This window comes from Leuciscus leuciscus (assembly GCF_965113295.1).
Source record: "Leuciscus leuciscus genome assembly, chromosome: 25".
Classification (NCBI taxonomy): domain Eukaryota; kingdom Metazoa; phylum Chordata; class Actinopteri; order Cypriniformes; family Leuciscidae; genus Leuciscus; species Leuciscus leuciscus.
The window spans coordinates 4,999,489-5,019,305 of NC_138724.1; the positions used below are offsets into that span (position 1 = coordinate 4,999,489).

The 19,817-nt window shown below is 41.4% G+C and overlaps 2 long non-coding RNA genes across 3 annotated transcripts in view; both read left to right on the top strand.

Annotated features, from left to right (window-relative positions):
* The window catches only part of LOC309490604, a 4,133-nt gene extending 733 nt beyond the window's left edge, over positions 1-3,400 (top strand). Inside the window, exons 1-4 of one of the 2 annotated variants that reach the window (XR_014202752.1) lie at positions 1-242; positions 416-484; positions 588-656; positions 767-3,400. The exon at positions 1-242 is cut by the window's left edge and continues 733 nt beyond it. This is a non-coding gene — a long non-coding RNA (uncharacterized lncRNA). Of the gene's footprint in view, positions 485-587; positions 657-766 lie in introns of both variants that reach the window. The other variant, XR_014202751.1, reaches the window with a different exon arrangement.
* A 6,830-nt stretch (positions 3,401-10,230) lies between these two features.
* LOC309490642 overlaps positions 10,231-19,817 on the top strand; it is a 56,298-nt gene continuing 46,711 nt past the window's right edge. The window contains exon 1 of the long non-coding RNA XR_014202802.1: positions 10,231-11,782. This is a non-coding gene — a long non-coding RNA (uncharacterized lncRNA). The remainder of the gene's footprint in view (positions 11,783-19,817) is intronic.

Genomic DNA, 19,817 nt, shown 5'->3' on the forward strand with positions numbered 1-19,817 from the left:
GAGCAAAAAAGAGAAGATCATACAAGACATGGCTTATTCCCGATATAGTTGAAGTAATTCAGGTTTTAATGTTGGCCTAAAAAACATTTTCAGTGATAAATTCATGGCCATTTGTTGTAGTCAAGAAACCATGTCTAACATGCTCCTGTATGTTTATAATTTCCTACTTATAGGAAAACATTTCCAATGATGACAGTGGTGACAATATCAGCAAATCTGACAGGAACTGCCCTGATGCTCATGTGAGAATAAGCTTTTTTATTTTTTTAATTTTTCAAAGTTAATCTTCTTTAGAATTGTGCTTCCTTGTTGTCATAAGGTTGGCAATTCTTTGATCCTTTATCAGCCAGAACATTTACAAAATTTAAGTACATGCATAAAACTAGTGGTCCAAGTACCTGTACATGTCTCACAGGGAAACTTTTCTACTGATGAAGAGAATGAGGTCGTCAGCGATGCTGATGGAAACTTTTCAGATGCTGATGTGAGAATGAATTTTTAATCCAATGCTTTTTGCATACATTTGTAAATATCAGTGTTCATATGGATTTTGTTTTAATGTGCAATAAATGCACAATTTCTAACAGGAAGGCTTTTCTGCTGATGATGAGGGTGATGTTTTTAGCACAGCTGATGAGAACTTTCCACAGACTCATGTGAGAATAAAGTTTAGAATATGTATCTAGTCTATAGCCTCATTATTATTTTTTAAAGCACACACTTCTTTATGTGTCAGCTTGTAATTAGTGCAATATTTACTTTCTAGATTGTCAGAAACCACAGTGCAGTTTGTGAGGGAAGCACAGAAGAAAGAGAGGAGTGTGCCAGTGAGGAAAAAATATATCCAAATGCCAAAATCACTAATGAAGAATCTCTGCTGTGTATACTTGCCTACAGCCTCAGGCATACAACATCCAAAGTGGCTTTGAGTGACTTGTTAGATCTTATCAATCTCCACTGTCCTGATTCAACCAATGGTGTTCCAGATAGCTTATACAAGTTCATGAAATCCTTTCACTGTGACACTTTTGAAGTCCAGTATATTTGCCCATCCTGCCAATATTTCTTTGGTAATGAAATCCCCACCCACTGTGCTTCATGCAATGGTACCCCAGGGGACATGGAAAACCTAATCAAATCTGGCTCTGTCTTTATCAAGTTATCTATTTCAGATCAATTAAGAGGTACATTTCAAGATACAGATTTTTGTCAGTCTTTGAATTACAAATGGTCAAGGACAAAGCGCAACTCACAAAATGTTGAAGACATATTTGATGGCACTATGTACAAATCGATTGATGCACTAAATGACCCAAAATTGGCAAATATTTCAGTGTCCTGGAATGTTGATGGTGTTCCAATTTTCAAATCTTCTCCTTTTCATATCTGGCCTCTTCAAGTCACAATCAACGAGCTCCCCCCTAATCTGAGGGCAAAGCATGTCATTCTTGGTGGTTTGTGGTTTGGGCCAAAAAAGCCAGAAATGAACTCGTTTCTGCAATCATTTGTAAATGAATTGCGAAGTCTTGAAAACCAAGGGTTACCTTGTCAGTGGAAAGGTGAAAAATCAGTAGTCCATGTATACAGTTTGCTTTGCATTTGTGATTCAGTGGCTCGTTGTGCTGTACAGAATATCAAGCAATTTAATGGAGAGCATGGTTGTAACAGGTGTTATCAAAAGGGTGAAGTTGTAGAAAAGGGTAATGGGTTTACAAGGGTGTATCCTTTGCAGTCAACAGAGCCAGAGCTGAGATCGCACAAAAAACACACTAAAGATGCTCAGCAAGCTGTTGATTCTGGAACATGCATAAATGGTGTAAAAGGTCCATCTCCTCTAATGCTGCTGATGTTTTTTAATATGGTTTCTGGATTTGCATATGATTACATGCATGGCATATTACTTGGTGTTTGTCGCCAGTTGACTACCCTATGGTTTGACTCCAAATACCATACAGAGCCTTGGTACATTGGAAGAGAAATCGAGCAAATTGAAAGAAGGTTACTTGCCATTAAACCACCTACAAGTATAACAAGACCACCCCGTTCAATTTCTTTGCGTAAATATTGGAAAGCTTCGGAATACAGACACTTTCTCTTATTTTACAGCCTTCCCTGTTTGTTCGGCATTTTACCCAGACAATATCTTGACCATTTACTACTTCTAGTACAGGCTACATACATTCTCCTTCAAGATTCAATTTCCCCCCACGACATTGACAAAGCTGATGGCCTTTTAAAAGCATTTGTGGGCCGTTTTGAGTCTCAGTATGGAAAGTATCATGTGTCTTATAATGTCCACATACTTGTACATGCAGCAGCATCTGTGAAAAATTGGGGTCCTTTATGGAGTCACAGTGCATTCTTATATGAGTCCCAGAATGGACACCTTCAGAAACTCTTTCATGGCACACAAGCTGTAGCAGAACAAATTGTTAACATGTTTAACCTTTACCAACATGTTCCACGACTCATTGCTGCTGTATTCAATGATGAACAAACACAGCAAAGCAAAAGCTTTGTTGAAAAAATGTTGGGAGGCACCAATATTGTGACAAAGTGTATTGGTAGTTCTAGCGTGATGTTTCTCGGATGCCCACATGTACGACAGCCAACCCCAAGAGGGTCTCATATCCTTCAAGAGTCAGGTTTTAGTGCAAATAAAGCTTTCAGTTTTTATTCTAGGGCTGTGGTTAATGGCAAGCGAATTCATTCAAAAGGAGCAAAATCTTTATCTAAAAGAATCAACCATGCAGTTCAAACCAAACATGGGTCTATAGCATTAGTACGATCATTTATAGACATAGGCAATGCGCAAGGAGAGGGTCATGCCTTCATTGATGTTATGAAAACAACAAGTAATGACATCAGCAAAGACAGAGAATCAGGGATAACAGCAACAAGCATTTTAAAAGAAAGAGGGATTGACTCAGTTGAACTGTGTCTACCTCAAGGACCTACCAGGTCTTGCAAAAATTTTTTTTTGCATCCAAGCAAATAGATGGGAGTTGGATTAAAAACAAAATAGCTGCATCTTCATGTTATAAAAGGTAAAAATGTACAGTATACAGACTCATATCTCTTGAATGTTGACATGTCGTGGATGTTTGCATAAATGTATAATTTTGAAATGATTTAGAGAAATGTTTTTTTTTTGTTTTTTTTATAATTGCCTATTTATTCTTACTCTTAATTTTTTTATTATTATTTTACATTTACATTTACATTTAGTCATTTAGCAGACGCTTTTATCCAAAGCGACTTACAAATTAGGACTAATTTAAGCGAGTCATCATAAAGAGGCAAAAAACAACAACAACACAAGAAGTGCTCAAAATACGAAGTTCAGGTATTATTCAGAGTAGCATAAGCCTGATAAGTGATGTTTCAAAGGGAAAAACATCGTTTTTTTTTTTTTGTTGTTGTTGTTTTTTATGAGGTTAAGTGCTCACGGAAGAGATGGGTTTTTAGCTGTCTTTTGAATGTTGTCAGGGATTCTGCATTCCGGATGAGGGTGGGGAGAGCGTTCCACCAGCATGGAACTGTGAATGAGAAGGTTCTGGAAAGTGATTTTGTGGCTTTCTGTGATGGAACCACGAGACGTCGCTCGTTGACCGATCGTAGGTGTCTGGTAGGGATGTAGACTCGTAGGAGTGAGTGAAAGTAGGAGGGAGCTGAGCCTGTGATGGATCTGTAAGCAAGCGTCAATGCCTTGAACTTGATGCGAGCAGCGAGAGGTAGCCAGTGCAGAGAGATGAACAGAGGAGTGACGTGGGCCCTTTTGGGCTCGTTGAAGACAAGACGAGCTGCAGCATTCTGGATCATCTGTAGGGGTTTGATTGCACATGCTGGAAGTCCAGCCAGAAGAGCATTGCAGTAGTCAAGCCTAGAGATGACCAGGGCCTGGACGAGAAGTTGTGTTGCATGCTCAGTTAGGAAAGGCCTGATCTTCCTGATGTTGTGCAGTGCAAACCTGCAAGATCGAGCTGTCTTTTTTTTTTTTCTCAAAATTATTTTTTTTATAAAAAACTCATTGTTTTGTCTCATTGCTGCCAACAGCCAGAGCATAATATATCAAAAATAGTTCCATGAAATGTACTTGAATCTAATTAAATAAAAATTGTATGAATAAAACTACAGCAACTATCGAGTTTTATTCTCTAGTCTAGACATAGCCTATCCTGAATCCAAAACCTGTAGGTTTTTTTTTAATATTTTTTTTGACTTATTTATTTTTCATTTACAGGGAAAACTCCTGTAAGCAAACATTTTGTTTCTGCGTGAGGTGCACGGCAGTCCTGCAGGATTTTTTTTTTTAATTCCTGTATGGTTTTTCACTTGTGCTGTACAGTGCAGTATGTGCAGGACATTCCTACATGTTCTAGAATGAACCCTTCAGTACAACAGAAACATGCAGGAACATCCAACACAAGTGAAAAATCCTGCAGGACTGTATAATTCCTACAGGACTGCTGTGCAGTACAAGTGAAAAATCCTGCAGGACTTTATAATTCCTGCAGGAATGATCCTGCAGGATTTTATAATTCCTGCAGGATACCTGCAGAAAAAATGAAAATCCTGCAGGATTCCTGTAGGCAGGGGCGATTCTAGGATTTTCATTTTAGGGGGGCTCAGCCCCCAATGAGGGTATGATGTAAAAAAAAAAAAAAAAAGATAGTTTATGGTCTAATGCTCATTATTAACTAGTTTCATTCATTCATCCAATAACATGCATATGGCACGGTTTTATAATCACTGAGGTACCGAATGTGAGGTATTTAGGGGTGTTCGGGGGCATGCTCCCCCGAGAAAATTTTGATTTCTCTGATCTACATATGTGCATTTTAAGATGTTTTGAAGGCCAAAAAAATTGGATGACAATAGCTTTAAAACCATGTGCGGGCAGCTGTTTTTTTTTCTCACCTCATCAGCATCACACTCTTTTTCTCTTTGTTTTTATCTTGCTCTGTCTTTTTCCCTCCTAAAGCTGAGCTTTGACTGATATAGGCTTTTTATTTTTGTCTGTCAGTAACGAAAGTAAACATAGGGTCAACTGATAGGTTGATTTATGAATCATTTTCTCAGACAAAGCTACCAGGAAAGCTAGGTAACTAAGTCCATCTACAATGAAATATAAATTATTTTATTTTCTAAGCTTTTTAGCCTTTGTAATCAACAATACGGTTGGTTATTCATCAAGTCACCCCGTGAAAATCTATTTAATTTCAAATCATTTAACTAACCAGCTAAACGTGTATTAATGTAACTGTCTATTGGCAATATGATTAATCTGTTCTATATTTATTTCTATTTATTAAAAATAACAACATGAATTATCAATTTGCCACTTCTATAAATCAAGTACTTAAAAGAAAATCACAAATCCCTTTACTCTACTCTTACTCTAATATATGTATGTACACTCCTCCTGATTCATTATTACTTAATACAAAACTATATTTATTAATACAAAACAAAAAAACTCCAAAATAATAATGATGTTTCTCTCTCTGGGCCATCTAGTGCTTTCAGACAATGATGTGTGTCTTTAAATCATTTCTGTGCATGGCAGCATAATGTAATGCCGAAATACAAAATAATATGTTTTAAAGTTTAAAAAGTAAATTAAAATAAATCATGATCGTTTTCTAAAGTATGTTTTCATGGGTGTTAATCGCTTCATTTTTGTAGGAATAAAAAACAACTATCACACTGTGATAAGGGCTGAAGGTGAACGCAGCGAAACGTATTGGTATTGGATGAGAAACCGAACCGTCTCGTGTTGCTCCCAATGCTCCAGTAACATTACATTATGTAAACTGCAATGCATTTATGACAAAGAACTGCACCGATGCAGATGTAATATCATAGCAATCTATCAATAAATGCACTCACGACACACCTTGTACTCTCTGATGTTCGCTCTGCTCGGCGCCACTGCAGATTGAAAAATGCGCTGAAAATCCAAGCAGACTCAGATAAGGGGAGGAGCCGAAACTTGACGCAGCTTGCCGCCGTTTCATATGAGTTTTTTTAAAGGGGACTGAAGCGATCAAAAATTTATTAATCAAATATTTTTTAGGGGGGCTGGGCAGAAGTTTAGGGGGGCTGAAGCCCCCCTAAAAAGGGCCTAGTGACGCCCCTGCCTGTAGGTTATTTTTGTAAGGGTTGTGTGGCCATCCGCTCTCATAATGCAGAAACGAAACCTTGACAATTTGATAAATGTTGTTTTGATTTTATAACATTCATTTAACAACAAAACAACAAACGTGACCAACGTGTTTTGGAGAAAAACATTTACTTCATAATGTGATTTCCCCCGCTAATTTTTTTAATGAAAGATCAAAAGGATAAACAATGCAGATTTATTTTTTACAGCCAGTTTTGATCATATTTACCAGGGGTGCCATTAATTCTGACCATATATATATATATATATATATATATATATATATATATATATATATATATATATATATACACATCCTCTTAAGGCCCAAGCTGGTTTTTTTACATGCATTTTTTATTTCTCTTTGCTATTTGGGCTTATTGGAACCTAATTAGAATAAAAACTAAGTAACTAAAAAAACTAATCTTTTTATATGAACTTCACAATAATTTTCATCTTACTCAATATTAGTGCCATTGAATAACTTTTTTTTATGTGGATGTGGATGTTGCATCCTGTAATTGTGAATAGTTCTTCAATACATATTGTATAACTATGAATCTGCATCTGGTCAGTATTTTTACTTTGGTATTTTTTACATTTGTGGTGTATGTGTTGCCTTTTAATTGATCTACATTCCCTTTTTATTTACATTAATCAATTTTGCGAAAAATGTGTGCTTGTCAGTACTTAATTATCACTTTTGTATCCAGCACTAGACTGCATAGCTCAGCTTATGGGGATGAATGAAACATCAACATCGTGTAAGTTGTGTTTGGGGATTTGTCCATTAACATATAACATTTTATGAACGAGATTCAAAAGATCCGAGTCAGTAAAATATCTGAACTTCCCATTACAAAGAAGCTGAAAATGTACAGTATTTGTGACGTGGTAACATGATTCACATTTTAAAAATTATTTTACAACATGTGCAAATATATTTCACATGAGCTCCACATTATAACCTATAGTAACATGTTTTCCACATGTGCCACATGCTCCATTATGTTCACATGTGGTGACATGTTGTTCACATGTGGTGACATGTTCACATGAGAACACATGTGATCACATGAGGTCACATGTAATCACATGTGGAAAACATGTGTTAACATGTGAAATTCATGTGTTTTTTCTGTAAATCTTAGGCTTTCGCGCCAGAGACCCGTGTTCGAATCCTGGCTCTGGCGGCAGATAAAAATTATGCTGTTTGCTTCTCCGAGCTCGCGGCCAGCTTCTTACATACAAAAAGCGAACCCGCCTCTCGCACCCTCCCGCTCTCAGGATGGTGCTCGAGTATTTATGGGCGTCTAAACATATGAGCCTTCAAAGCATTTCGCTCTGTCAGTCCCCTTAAGAAGGCGACTGCAGATGTGTATTTTGCAGCCAACGAGCGCGTTGTACAACCCGCTCGCCTGTACCCAAACACCGTTTCTACGGCAACCCAGAGAAATCTCATAAGAGCACAATTCTGGTTATCCGGCTCACGCCAATGCTGTCTTGAGTGTAGAAAATGTGCCCGCTTCCCAGTGTTCACCCCTACACACAAGCACGGTTCCCCCTGTGTCATTCACTCATGCAGAGCCCACTGTAGAGCTGGCATATGCCGCTCGAGTGTTGAATATAGGAAATGTGCTCACAAAACAGTGCCCACACCTACACACTGCCCGCTCTGCTACACTTTTATCCCAGGGGACAAAACCTTGTGTCTTGTGTCCGCCCGTGAGCTCCCATGCTTACTGATAAACACAACACATCCGCTTTGTCAGTCCCCTTAAGAAAGGCTACTGCAGAAGTGTATTTGGCAGCCAACAAGCCGGGAATACTACCCGCTCACCTGCACGCAACCGCCGTTTTCACGACGACCCAGAGAAATCTCAAGGAGTGTAATGCCTGGGTATCTGGCTCACGCCGTTGGTGTTTTAAGTGTAAAAAATGTGCCCACGTCTCAGTGTTCACCCCTACACACAAGCACGATAACCCCCGTGTCTCTCACAGAGCCCACTCTCATAAAGCTGGCAAATGCCTCTCGAGTGTTAAATGTAGAAAATGTGCCCATGAACCTGTGCCCACACCTACTCACTGCCCGCTCTGGTACACGGCCAAAGTTACCTCTTACCGGTCACGTTATGAATGTAAGTCCTGTGCCCGCTCACGAGCGCTCACACTTACTGACAAACACTTTACCCTCAGCGCTGCTCGCGCGTCTCGATTTTTCCCACAAAACGCTCCCCGTCCAAAGCAACCGGGACATTGTGTGTAAAACGACCAGCCATCGCTGTCAGCGAGCCGCCGTATTCAAGCACAGAGAGCTCGCGCTCCGCGCCCATGCCTCTGATTCAGGTTCTCGACCCCACGAAGTGCGGCGATCGAAACCCGGTGGCCATTCTGCCCTTAGCTGTACATGCAGAAGCATGGGAAGCTATTCCAGGTGTGTCAGTGTGGGTGCTGAGCACAGTATAGCAGGGCTATTCGTTGCAGTTCACTCGCCGTCCCCCGCGCTTTCAAGCACGAACCGAGACGAGAGTGAATGGGGAAGTAGCACACCTACTTCGGGCAGAAATAGCGAAGCTTCTGTGCAAAGGGGCCATAGAACCGGTACACCCTTCTATGAGCGAGGCAGGCTTTTACAGCCGTTACTTCCTCGTGCCCAAGAAGGACGGAGCTCTCAGACCGATTTTAGATCTGAGATATTTGAACAAAGCTCTTATGAAAAGACCGTTCAAAATGCTCACAACCAGACAGATCCTCACGCAGATTCGCCCGGGAGACTGGTTTATTACCCTCGATCTGAAAGACACTTATTTTCAGATTCAGATAATACCCCGTCACAGGCCATTCTTGAGATTCGCCTTCTACGGTCAGGTATATCAATACACCGTCCTGCCGTTCGGCCTGTCTTTAGCACCCCGTACATTCACAAAGTGCATGGACACGGCTCTCGCTCCCCTGAGATGTCAGGGCATGCGGATTTTGAACTATCTGGATGATTGGCTGATTCTAGCACAGTCAGAGGAAGAACTTATTTCTTCCGCCGTGTTCAACGCCTGGCCGTGTCTTTCCAGATGGGCAGCGCCGCACCTCTAAAAACATTCCAGAGGATGCTGGGCTGTATGGCATCAGCTGCAGCAGTGCTTCAGCTGGGTCTACTGCGTATGCACCCGCTACAACGCTGGTTGAACGCTCGAGTGCCTCACCGAGCCTGGGCGTCCGGTGGCATGCGAATCAGAGTGACTCACAGCTGTGTTTCAGCACTGAGACCCTGGTTAGCGGCCGACTGGTACCAGCGGGGAGTGACAATGGGAGCCATCTCGCACCGAAAAGTTATCTCGACAGACGCCTCCAACTTAGGTTGGGGCGGTCTTTTCGAGGGCAGACCGGTCTTTGGCCTGTGGTCAGACCAGGAGAAATGCCTCCATATAAACTGTTTGGAGATGATAGCGGTCGAGAACGCGCTCAAACGTTTCCTCCCACACATACGGGGCCACCATGTTCTACTCCGTTCGGACAACATGTCCGTGGTGTCCTACGTGAACCACCAGGGCGGTGTCAGATCCAGGAATCTCTGCAAACTGACAGAATTAGTTTGATAATGTGTTTGTGACTGATCTACAGTCTTCAGGATAATGATTTAAATAGAGAGAGTCACTTTGCATTGTCAGCACATGCTTCAGTGCTCTGAGAGTGTTTATAGTGCTGTGAGTTTAACACTTCATGACTGAGAGCAGAACAGAACACAATCTTCATCATCACACAAGACAAAACTACAGCAATGAACACAATCAACATCTTCATCTGGACCATTGCACTGTTTATTCAAGGTTTGTGTAATACAGTTTTTATAATGATTAATAATTATCTTAAAATGTGAAATATATATGTTTATCATATACTGTATATCATCATATATATAATTTTTGTTTGTGTTTTCTTTCAGAGTGTAGAGGACAGATCACTGTAACTCAGAGTCCATCAATACCAGCAGTTCAACCAGGAGAAGAAGTCAGAATAAACTGTAAAACCAGCAGTAGAGTGTATAATGGTGATTACTTGCACTGGTACTCACAGAAACCTGGAGAAGCTCCTAAACCCCTCATATATTATGCAACAAGCCGTAATACTGGAACTCCATCTAGATTCAGTGGCAGTGGATCTGGCAGTGATTTTACTCTGACCATCAGTGGAGTCCAGACTGAAGATACAGGAGATTATTACTGTCTGAGTTATCACAGTGGTAATGTGTTCACACAGTGATAAAGAGTCGTACAAAAACCTCTGTCAGTCAGACGTCACAGTGACTGCACTGATACAGCTGAGAGAAACTGCAACTGCTGATGGAGGATCACAAACTACACAATATCAAACCTTTCACACACTTTATTCATTTATTATGATGTAAGTAAACATGTAATATAATAATATAATATAATATCTCTTACTAAACTGAACTAAAATGTGGAGAAAATGTGAGTGTTGCTTGTCCCTGTAAAACTTGCCACTACAATATTATCTATACAACTTAATCGAGTTTATTCAAAATAACTGAGTTTAGTTGGATTAACAGTGTTGTTCATCATTATGCACACTGTATATAATGAATCACTATATAAAGTCAGATGTCAGTGAGTATAAAACACTGAGAGTCCACAGTCTGAGCACAAGCGCTAGTCTTCAGCACAAACCACAACATTCAATAACAGAAACAACTCTAAATGTCCAACAGAACTGAACATTAGACATTAACATAAACTGCCAACATCTTTCCCCGTGTGCTCTACGATCTACTTCAGGCTTATAATGCTAAACGCTAGCCTAGAAATCTAGACGCACCCTAGCGGCAGCAAAATGTATTTTGCAGCCAGGGCAGTCTAGCAACTCTCCATAGACTTTCGAGCTGTAAAAACCTAAATTGGGTCAGGCCAATCACGTCGCGTATAGAGTAGGCGGGGCGGGCTTAACATATGACGACAGAGTTGCGATGGTTCCCTGGCTGCTACTTGAAAACAAAGAATGCCGGCTGCTGGCGAACAGTCTTTCGAATCGGCTTTGTCCGCGACTGGAGGACTTGGAGTTAAGTTTTTCTTTGAGAAAAGAGCAAAGAACGGCACTTAAGTCATTCTTAAAAAAAGGAAGATGTGTTCGTCGTTTTGCCGGCCAGATATGGCAAAAGTTGAATCTATCAACTAACGTTAGCTCCGCCGTTGGGAAAACGCTCTGGTTGGTTGAAGCGCTGTCCTATTGCGTGCAGAGGGAATTTGAAAGACAGCCGTTTATCCCGCCCCTCGGAGTGAGCGTGTCTATGGTGAGTTTCCAGACCTAACATCTTGATGTAGGTCTGGCTTGCCAGGCAAGCTAAACGCAGCCCTGGGCCGTGGACCTGGAGTTCCCAGCATGCTTTGCAAGGGACTGCATTAGGAGAGTCAATTAAGGTATTAAGTGTTAATTTATGTGTTTTACACTGTATCACTTTTTTCACACAATTTCTCTGCGTCAGTGTGACGTCCCTGTCAGTCCTTCCTTGTTTTGTGTGTGTGTATATGTGTGTGTGTTTGTATTGTTTGCAGGTGACTGGCTGATTGCGGTGTAATTGGAGCACCGGTGCGCAGGTTCTTCGTTCCCTACAAAAGCTGTCGGTTTCTTGTTGGCGGGTGTCTTCTGCTCTGGTTCGGCGTGGCAGTGCCTGATGTTTCGCGTTGATACAGATAATTGTAAATGGCCGAACTTCGGCTTAATTCAAAGAAAAATGTGAAATAAAGTGCAGATTTCAGCAATGTAGATGCATTCGTTCTCTCCTATTTTGTGGTGATTCTTTGGAATCATAACAGTCGGTCTTAAAAAAATTATAAAAATCCTACGCTTACTTTTTTTGACAGATGCGTTACACCAGCATAGAGACCCCATCGCCGACAATTAAGCACAACAATAATAATGGTCCGCCGATGTACGAGTTTTATGGGCCGTTTAGACTAAATAAATGAAACAAAAGTGTGAGATGTATCGCCCAAAAGCACATCAGCCCAGCGGAGAAATGCCATGTCTGCCAGATGTTCAGTCCGCTCCTGGTTGGACATTTAGAGGAGTTTCTGGCATTTCCCGGCAGTATGTACAGATACACCAGTGTAGTCCACCATAATCAGGTACTCTTGGCCTCTCTGTGTCTTCATGCATGGACAGCACATCGAACATCAGTCCTGGGAGCCTCAACATGACCTTTTGGAGGATGCGGTCCTTCTCTTGCGGTCCCAGAGAGTGGATCTGGGTCTGTATTTCTGTATTTCTCCTGTCCTGCAGATCCTGGAGTCTTCTCTGTCTGTCAGGGTCAATATCCTCCCTTCTCCCTCCTCTGCTTCTCTTCCCTCCTCTGCCTCTCTTCCCCCCTCTGCTTTTTGGCCTTGTATCAGCACTGGTTGAGGGTGTAAAGTCAGATGAGGCTGATGAATCCTGAAATAAATGAGAACAACCTTATTATGGTAACTGTATGAAGGTCAAACACTGACAGGCATGAATTGTAATTTAGAACTGTAGTTGCTCATAAAGCAAGATTTAGCAACATATAAGCTAAGGGTGCAGTAAGAAGGTTTTTGGTAACTATATAAATAATGTAGCAAAGCAGCCACTAAAATGGTGTCACCTTTTTCTCTGCAATATTTTTCAAATAAAATGCTAAAGATTTTCACAGACAATGCAAATGACTACTACATGCTAAACTGTTCTGCAATAAGTTTTTACTTTTTATCCTTGTGTAAACCTATCTTGCTGTTATACCGTTTCAAGTTTACTGTTACACAAAATAAATACTATATATATAAAAAAGCAAGCAATGTCATTATTTATTTTTTCTTCGTTTGCGATGTCGCAATACATCATACTTTCATAAAATCATGCATCATACTCTACCTTGTCTGTAGCCATAGTTGATTCCAAAGCCGGTGCTGGATAAACAGCGAGCGACAGTAATAGATACACCATAATTTAAGATACACCCTAGCGGCAGCAAAAGGTATTTTGCAGCCAGGGCAGTCTAGCAACTCTCCATAGACTTTGGAGCTGCAAAAACCTAAATTGGGTCAGGCCAATCAAGTCGCGTATAGAGTAGGCGGGGCGGGCTTAACATATGACGACAGAGTTGCGATGGTTCCCTGGCTGCTACTTGAAAACAAAGAATGCCGGCTGCTGGCGAACATCTTTCGAATCGGCTTTGTCCGCGACTCTGGAGGACTTGGAGTTAAGCTTTTCTTTGAGAAAAGAGCAAAGAACGGCACTTAAGTCATTCTTAAAAAAAGGAAGATGTGTTCGTCGTTTTGCCTGTCAGATATGGCAAAAGTTGAATCTATCAACTAACGTTAGCTCCGCTGTTGGGAAACGCTCTGGTTGGTTGAAGCGCTGTCCTATTGCGTGCAGAGGGAATTTGAAAGACAGTCGTTTATCCCGCCCATCGGATTAAGCCGTGTCTATGGTGAGTTGCCAGACTAAACATCTTGATGTAGGTCTGGCTTGCCAGGCTAATTATACGTTTCTGTGTGTATAAAACGTAAGTAAATGTACGTATGGTAGAATTACACTTTACGTAAAAATACACACATATTCTCATGAGATCACGTTGAACATTCTCAGTAAGTAAAGTGAAACTGTACTGTAAAAGGAAGCATTTTTATTTCCATGGAATTACTGGGATCTTACCCTATAATCTGTAATAGCTACGTAGCTATTACAGACTATAGGGTAAGATCCCAGTAATTCCATGGAAATAAAAAGGCTTCCTTTTACAGTACAGTTACACTTTACTTACCGAGTAAATTGTCATGTTTTCCTTGGTAATGTTGCAGGACATATGAGGTAAAAAACTGTGACTATATGGAAAAGGGAATGATCAGATTATATGGTACAATTCCGGTAATACCATGGAAATAAACAAGGCTTCATTTTACAGTACAGTTGCACTTTACTTACTGAGTAAATTGTAAAAACATCTGCAAGAACATACCCAGTATTTAAGATGTGCCATGACATTAGGGAAAACTGTTCCTGCGGGGTAGTAAGTGTAAGGTAAATTATTTGATAAACCCTCTATAAATGGGTGTAGCAATGAACAACAACTATGTAAGACAAGGTAATTTATTGGAAACTACCGTCTTAATTTCAAGATAATAATAAATAAACATGGACTGTTACCAACATAACCCTAGGATAACTACAAACCTAACTTGAATTGATGGGTAATCCGATTGTTAAGTCTGACGTCACACGTCACGTTTAGCCTTTTCCGGGTCCAAGCGCTCCTCTCGTCCAGAAATAACAATGGTGGAACCTGTAAATTTATTTACGATCACGTCCTTCTTAGTGAGGCACCCTTGGCGGTCAAAAAGGGTTTAAATTCCTTTAACACCAACAGAGTGGTTAGTGTAGCTCATCACTCAGGTGGCATAATTAAGGGTAGAGTCCAGGCATCAATGAAAAAGAAGATTTACGAGGTTGAAGTGAGTTAGCTCGGGACACGGGACACAGCACTGCGGCATTGTAAAAACACTCAATAATAACCAAAACACTAGCGAAAGCGGTAGGTAGGTAGAGAGGACCTGGACTTTGGACCCGGAAAGAGTATTATCGGAGAGTTGTTATGAGGTTGAAGGATGAACCCAATAGCAGACAGTTTGCAGGACACACAAGATTTATTATATACAAAAAAGGAAAACAAAACCCACGAGGGGGCAAAACAAGACAGGATTGACTGTATAAGACTAACAAGACTAAACTAAGACTCAGACAGATAACTAAACAATTAACTAACAGCTAAGACAGGAACAAACGCTTCTTTCAAGACAAGACTTTCAACAGGTACTCACGATAGGTTTCACATAGATTAGCAATGAACCGGCACAGGACAGCAAACACAAGGGGATTAAATAGGGAGAAACTAATGAGGGAAACAGGTGACACAGGTGAAGCAATAATGACAAAACGAGGATAACAAGGGGGGCGGGGCAAGGAACGAGACAACGCAACCACATGGCCCAGCAAAAGGCCATGTGTTTACACATAAAACACAGGTCTGTCATGATTCTGCCTCAAGACTAAAGAAAATCAAGGACACGAGTGCAGAATCATGACAGAACCCCTCCCTTAAGGAGCGGCTTCCAGACGCTCCTCAAGGGAACATCAAACGCGGGACATGACGGACTGAGACACAGACACGAACCAACAAAACATGACAAATAACAATAAAGGCATACATGAAAAAACAATAACAGGGTTGGGGTGAAAAATCAAAAACAATAAACAAGGCAGAGGAGGTGGCGGAAACACACAGTTCTTAGGGGGAAACAGTCCAGGATGAATGGGACCAGGATGAATGGGTGAGACAGGAGTACTTGGTTGACGGGTTGAGGGTTTAGGGCGAGGAGTCCGGGGAGACCGGGACGGGGACGAACGAGGAACAGTCTTGGGGGAAACTGTCTGGGGTGAGGTGGTGACAGGGCAAACACCGGGAGGTAAAACAGGAATCCGGGCGGGGGAAACAATCGAAGACATAACAGGACTCATGACGGGGGACAAGGCAGGCGAAGGCGCAGGACACAAGGCAGGGGGTGAAACAGACAATAGTGGAGCTGGAACAGGGACAGAGATCTCGGAAGACGAGCCGGAATCGACGCTTATCACATCAAATTCAGTTGAGGCGTCGAAGGCAGCAGACTGGGGTACGGCGCTCACGGCAGCTGACTGGGGTACGGCGCTCACGGCAGCTGACTGGGGTACGGCGCTCACAGACTCAGTGGACTCAGGACAAGAAGAAATGACTGACTTGACGGGGACTTCAAGAATCTGGACAAGACGTTTAAGGTATTCAGACAATGTTTCGGCAGCAACAAGGACAGGCATCTTTTGATGAGCAGAAACCGACCGTAAGACAGCTTCAGCAGCTGAATCGGCCGCTGCTCTCTCTGCAGCACTCAAGACTGCAGACTCGGGAACAGCGCTTGCAGTAGCGGGCTCTGGAACAGCGCTTGCAGTAGGAACAGGAAGAGATGAAGAACGGAAGGCTCCTTTTCTCCTCCTCTTTCTCCTAGGACGCGGTGCGGAATCCGTAGCCGGACTAGCAACCAGTTGGAGATGTTCCGCAGGGACCGTAACTGGAGCTGGGAGGGCGGTCTCAGGCAGCGCTAACTCTGTAGAGGATGACTCCGAAGGAGAATCCCACGAAGTCCGTCTCCCTCGTTTGCCACGGAGCTCAATGGGTGCAGAAGAGACCTCGGGAGAAGAAGTGGAACCAGCCTGATCACCCAGGGCGACAACGGCCAGGACGCGACCCTCCGGGACCACTGGCAGCGAGGCAGGTGGAGAGAAGATGGAGCCCCGCATCTCCCTTCGCGACAGGCAGTCCACCATGTCAGCAAACGGGCGGTCTACCAACCTCTCCCGTTCAGCAAGAGGCGGAGGAACGTTGAGACCCGCTATGAAGTAGCGGTTGAGAAGGATGTCAGGAAGGAAGAGTCTCTTCTCATGAGCGACCCGAGCGTACTCCTTAACGGACCTCTCTCCCTGAGGAGGAATCGGCAGCTTGCCGATTCTGATGTCAGAGCTCGTCTTGTGCCACCACTCTATAAAAAGGTCCGCTTGGGACTCGACGGGCGAGGACCTTCTGTCTGCTGGGTTCGATGTTGGCCGGTTCATTCTGTTATGAGGTTGAAGGATGAACCCAATAGCAGACAGTTTGCAGGACACACAAGATTTATTATATACAAAAAAGGAAAACAAAACCCACGAGGGGGCAAAACAAGACAGGATTGACTGTATAAGACTAACAAGACTAAACTAAGACTCAGACAGATAACTAAACAATTAACTAACAGCTAAGACAGGAACAAACGCTTCTTTCAAGACAAGACTTTCAACAGGTACTCACGATAGGTTTCACATAGATTAGCAATGAACCGGCACAGGACAGCAAACACAAGGGGATTAAATAGGGAGAAACTAATGAGGGAAACAGGTGACACAGGTGAAGCAATAATGACAAAACGAGGATAACAAGGGGGGCGGGGCAAGGAACGAGACAACGCAACCACATGGCCCAGCAAAAGGCCATGTGTTTACACATAAAACACAGGTCTGTCATGATTCTGCCTCAAGACTAAAGAAAATCAAGGACACGAGTGCAGAATCATGACAAGAGTGGTTACGTCACGACTTAACAACCGAATACTGGATGTGTTTCTAAAAATTGGCTGCCTACATTCTGAGGAAGTACACAATTAAATCTGAGTTATTACCAACCTAAACAGGTAACAAGTACACAGTACTTTGTTGAGTTGATATTTAACAGTGGTGTTTTTTTCCCCTGGTAGTTTGTCTGTAATTGCATACTAATCACTTTAAGTAATTACACACTAAAATACTATAATTTGCCATATGCTTACCAGGTAAATACTTAGTAATTAGTTTGTAGTTTCTCTGCATTTACATACTTGTTAACTGTGGTAATTACCAATAACCAACTATAACTTACCATATATTTACCCGGAAAATACCTAGTAATTAGTTTGTAGTTTCTCTGCATTTACATACTTGTTACCTGTGGTAATTACCAATAACCAACTATAACCTACCATATATTTACCCGGTAAATACCTAGTAATTAGGGGACTGTAAAAGGAAGGGTTACCGAAAGAAGTTATGAAGGGTGTATTTACAGCTTCTCCTCAGTCCCTTAGATGCATTTCCCAAAACGCTAACCTCATTTTCAAAATAGTGCTTTAAAACCCAACAATTAATCCAAACTGGCCACACCACTATTCCACCTGTAATTGTCATTTTGTTGAAACAACATGTAAATGCTTAAGCACATTTTGAAAAATATTAAGACGCAATTGACTTAGCTGGTCAAAGATATGCTGGACAGAACTGTCAAAACCAATCATACTTTTGTTATTCAGCTATTAAATTTCACACTTGCACTTTAGAGTTTTTAGAATAAGCTTAGAATGAGATTAGCATTTTAGAAACACTGTTAAATATAAACATGTGCACTATCTACAACAACATTTGGACAATTACACTATAAGTATGAGACAATTTGATATAATGCTAATTTTAACATACTTTGTTCACAAAACTGAGGCTGGCCATTTTCATTGACCACCACAGCAGTTGTAGGGGGAATGGGCTCAAGAAATCCATGGAACACAGCCTCTCTGTCATGGAAGACATTTCTCTTGTGGGCCTCCATGTCACAGGTAGCACAGAGGAACTCCATGTCCAGTGGTACACAGTCCAGGCACCTAATCACAGCTTCTACAGCACAGCATCTGTGACAATTTTGGATAAATACTCTCTCGGCTGAGAGCTTTGCATCCAAAAGCATAGGCCTAGCAGTTTTCATTCTCACATCTGTGAGAAGCTGCCTTTGTTCCCAAGCAGAAACCATTCTGTCTGTGCCCTCCGGAGCCTGGACTGCAGTTATGGTGTCCCTTAACTCTTGGAGTCTTGTTTCTAAAAAAACAAAAATATACATTCACTTGTCCTTAAAAGGTCTATACTCATGATTATGATCACAAGTATATATCAGTTATACTGTGAGTCTGTAGTGGAAGCATAAACAAAACATAATGCTTAATTATGATTAAATAAATGGTGAAAATTGGAAAAACTGTAGTGTAGTGTTACTACTGTAACACTCAGTATCCTCACCAACTCTTCTATCTGAAAGCCTTCCTCATGCACAGGATCCCTTCTTCTGGATTGAGAAGCAGCTGCAGAGACAGTCATTTTGCTTAACCCTTTGATCAATATAACATAAAACCAATTCATTTCCAAATGAAAATATTCCATAAGGACTGGAGGGAGGGAAACTATATAAATTATTAATACACAACACAAGTAAGGATTATCAGTCGCATGCTCTTAAACTATCTTATATATTAGTGAGAACATTTTTCACAAACATTGCATAACCATTTTGTCAAAGTGGTATCTGACTCTCATTTTATAATACGTGTAACCACCAAAACACTATTTAATGAGTTATCTTTATTCTTAGATACAGTAATCATGTTTTAGTAAAGAACAAACCTGATTCAGGGCAGTGTGTTTCCCGACGTTTCTCACGCCTGCCTGTGACCAGTGGATTAGTGAGGGATCTCTTCCTGCTTTTCCTCTTTTTTTTTTTAGGAAAGGCAGTTTCCATGGCCATGGCAGCCTATGTTGCAGAGCACTTATATCAGCAGCACTTATAATTGAGCATTATTCAGTAGTTGCATAAAAGGGTCTTACTAACCATTTACATCACATCTATAAAAGCAATAGCAATTAGTATTTTCAGACTTAGGCACTATTTGCTTATCATGACAAGCCTTACCCTGGCCTCATGGAGATAAGCATCACTAATTAATGCTGCCATGTTGATCCTGGCATCATTGGGATCATCAAAGACCCTCATGTCAGAATTGAGGGACATCACATACAAATACAAACAATATAAAAACAATACACAAAATGAAGAAAGAGAGAAAGAGAGAGAGATCGAAAGAGACAAGTGAGAAAGAGAGAGAGTGGCTCTTAAAAGTGCCGGTGGTTTGATTTGTGTGTGTGTGTATATGTGTGTGTGTTGGTGGAGTCAAAGTGTTGCAATAAAGCTGTAAAACAAGAAAAAAGC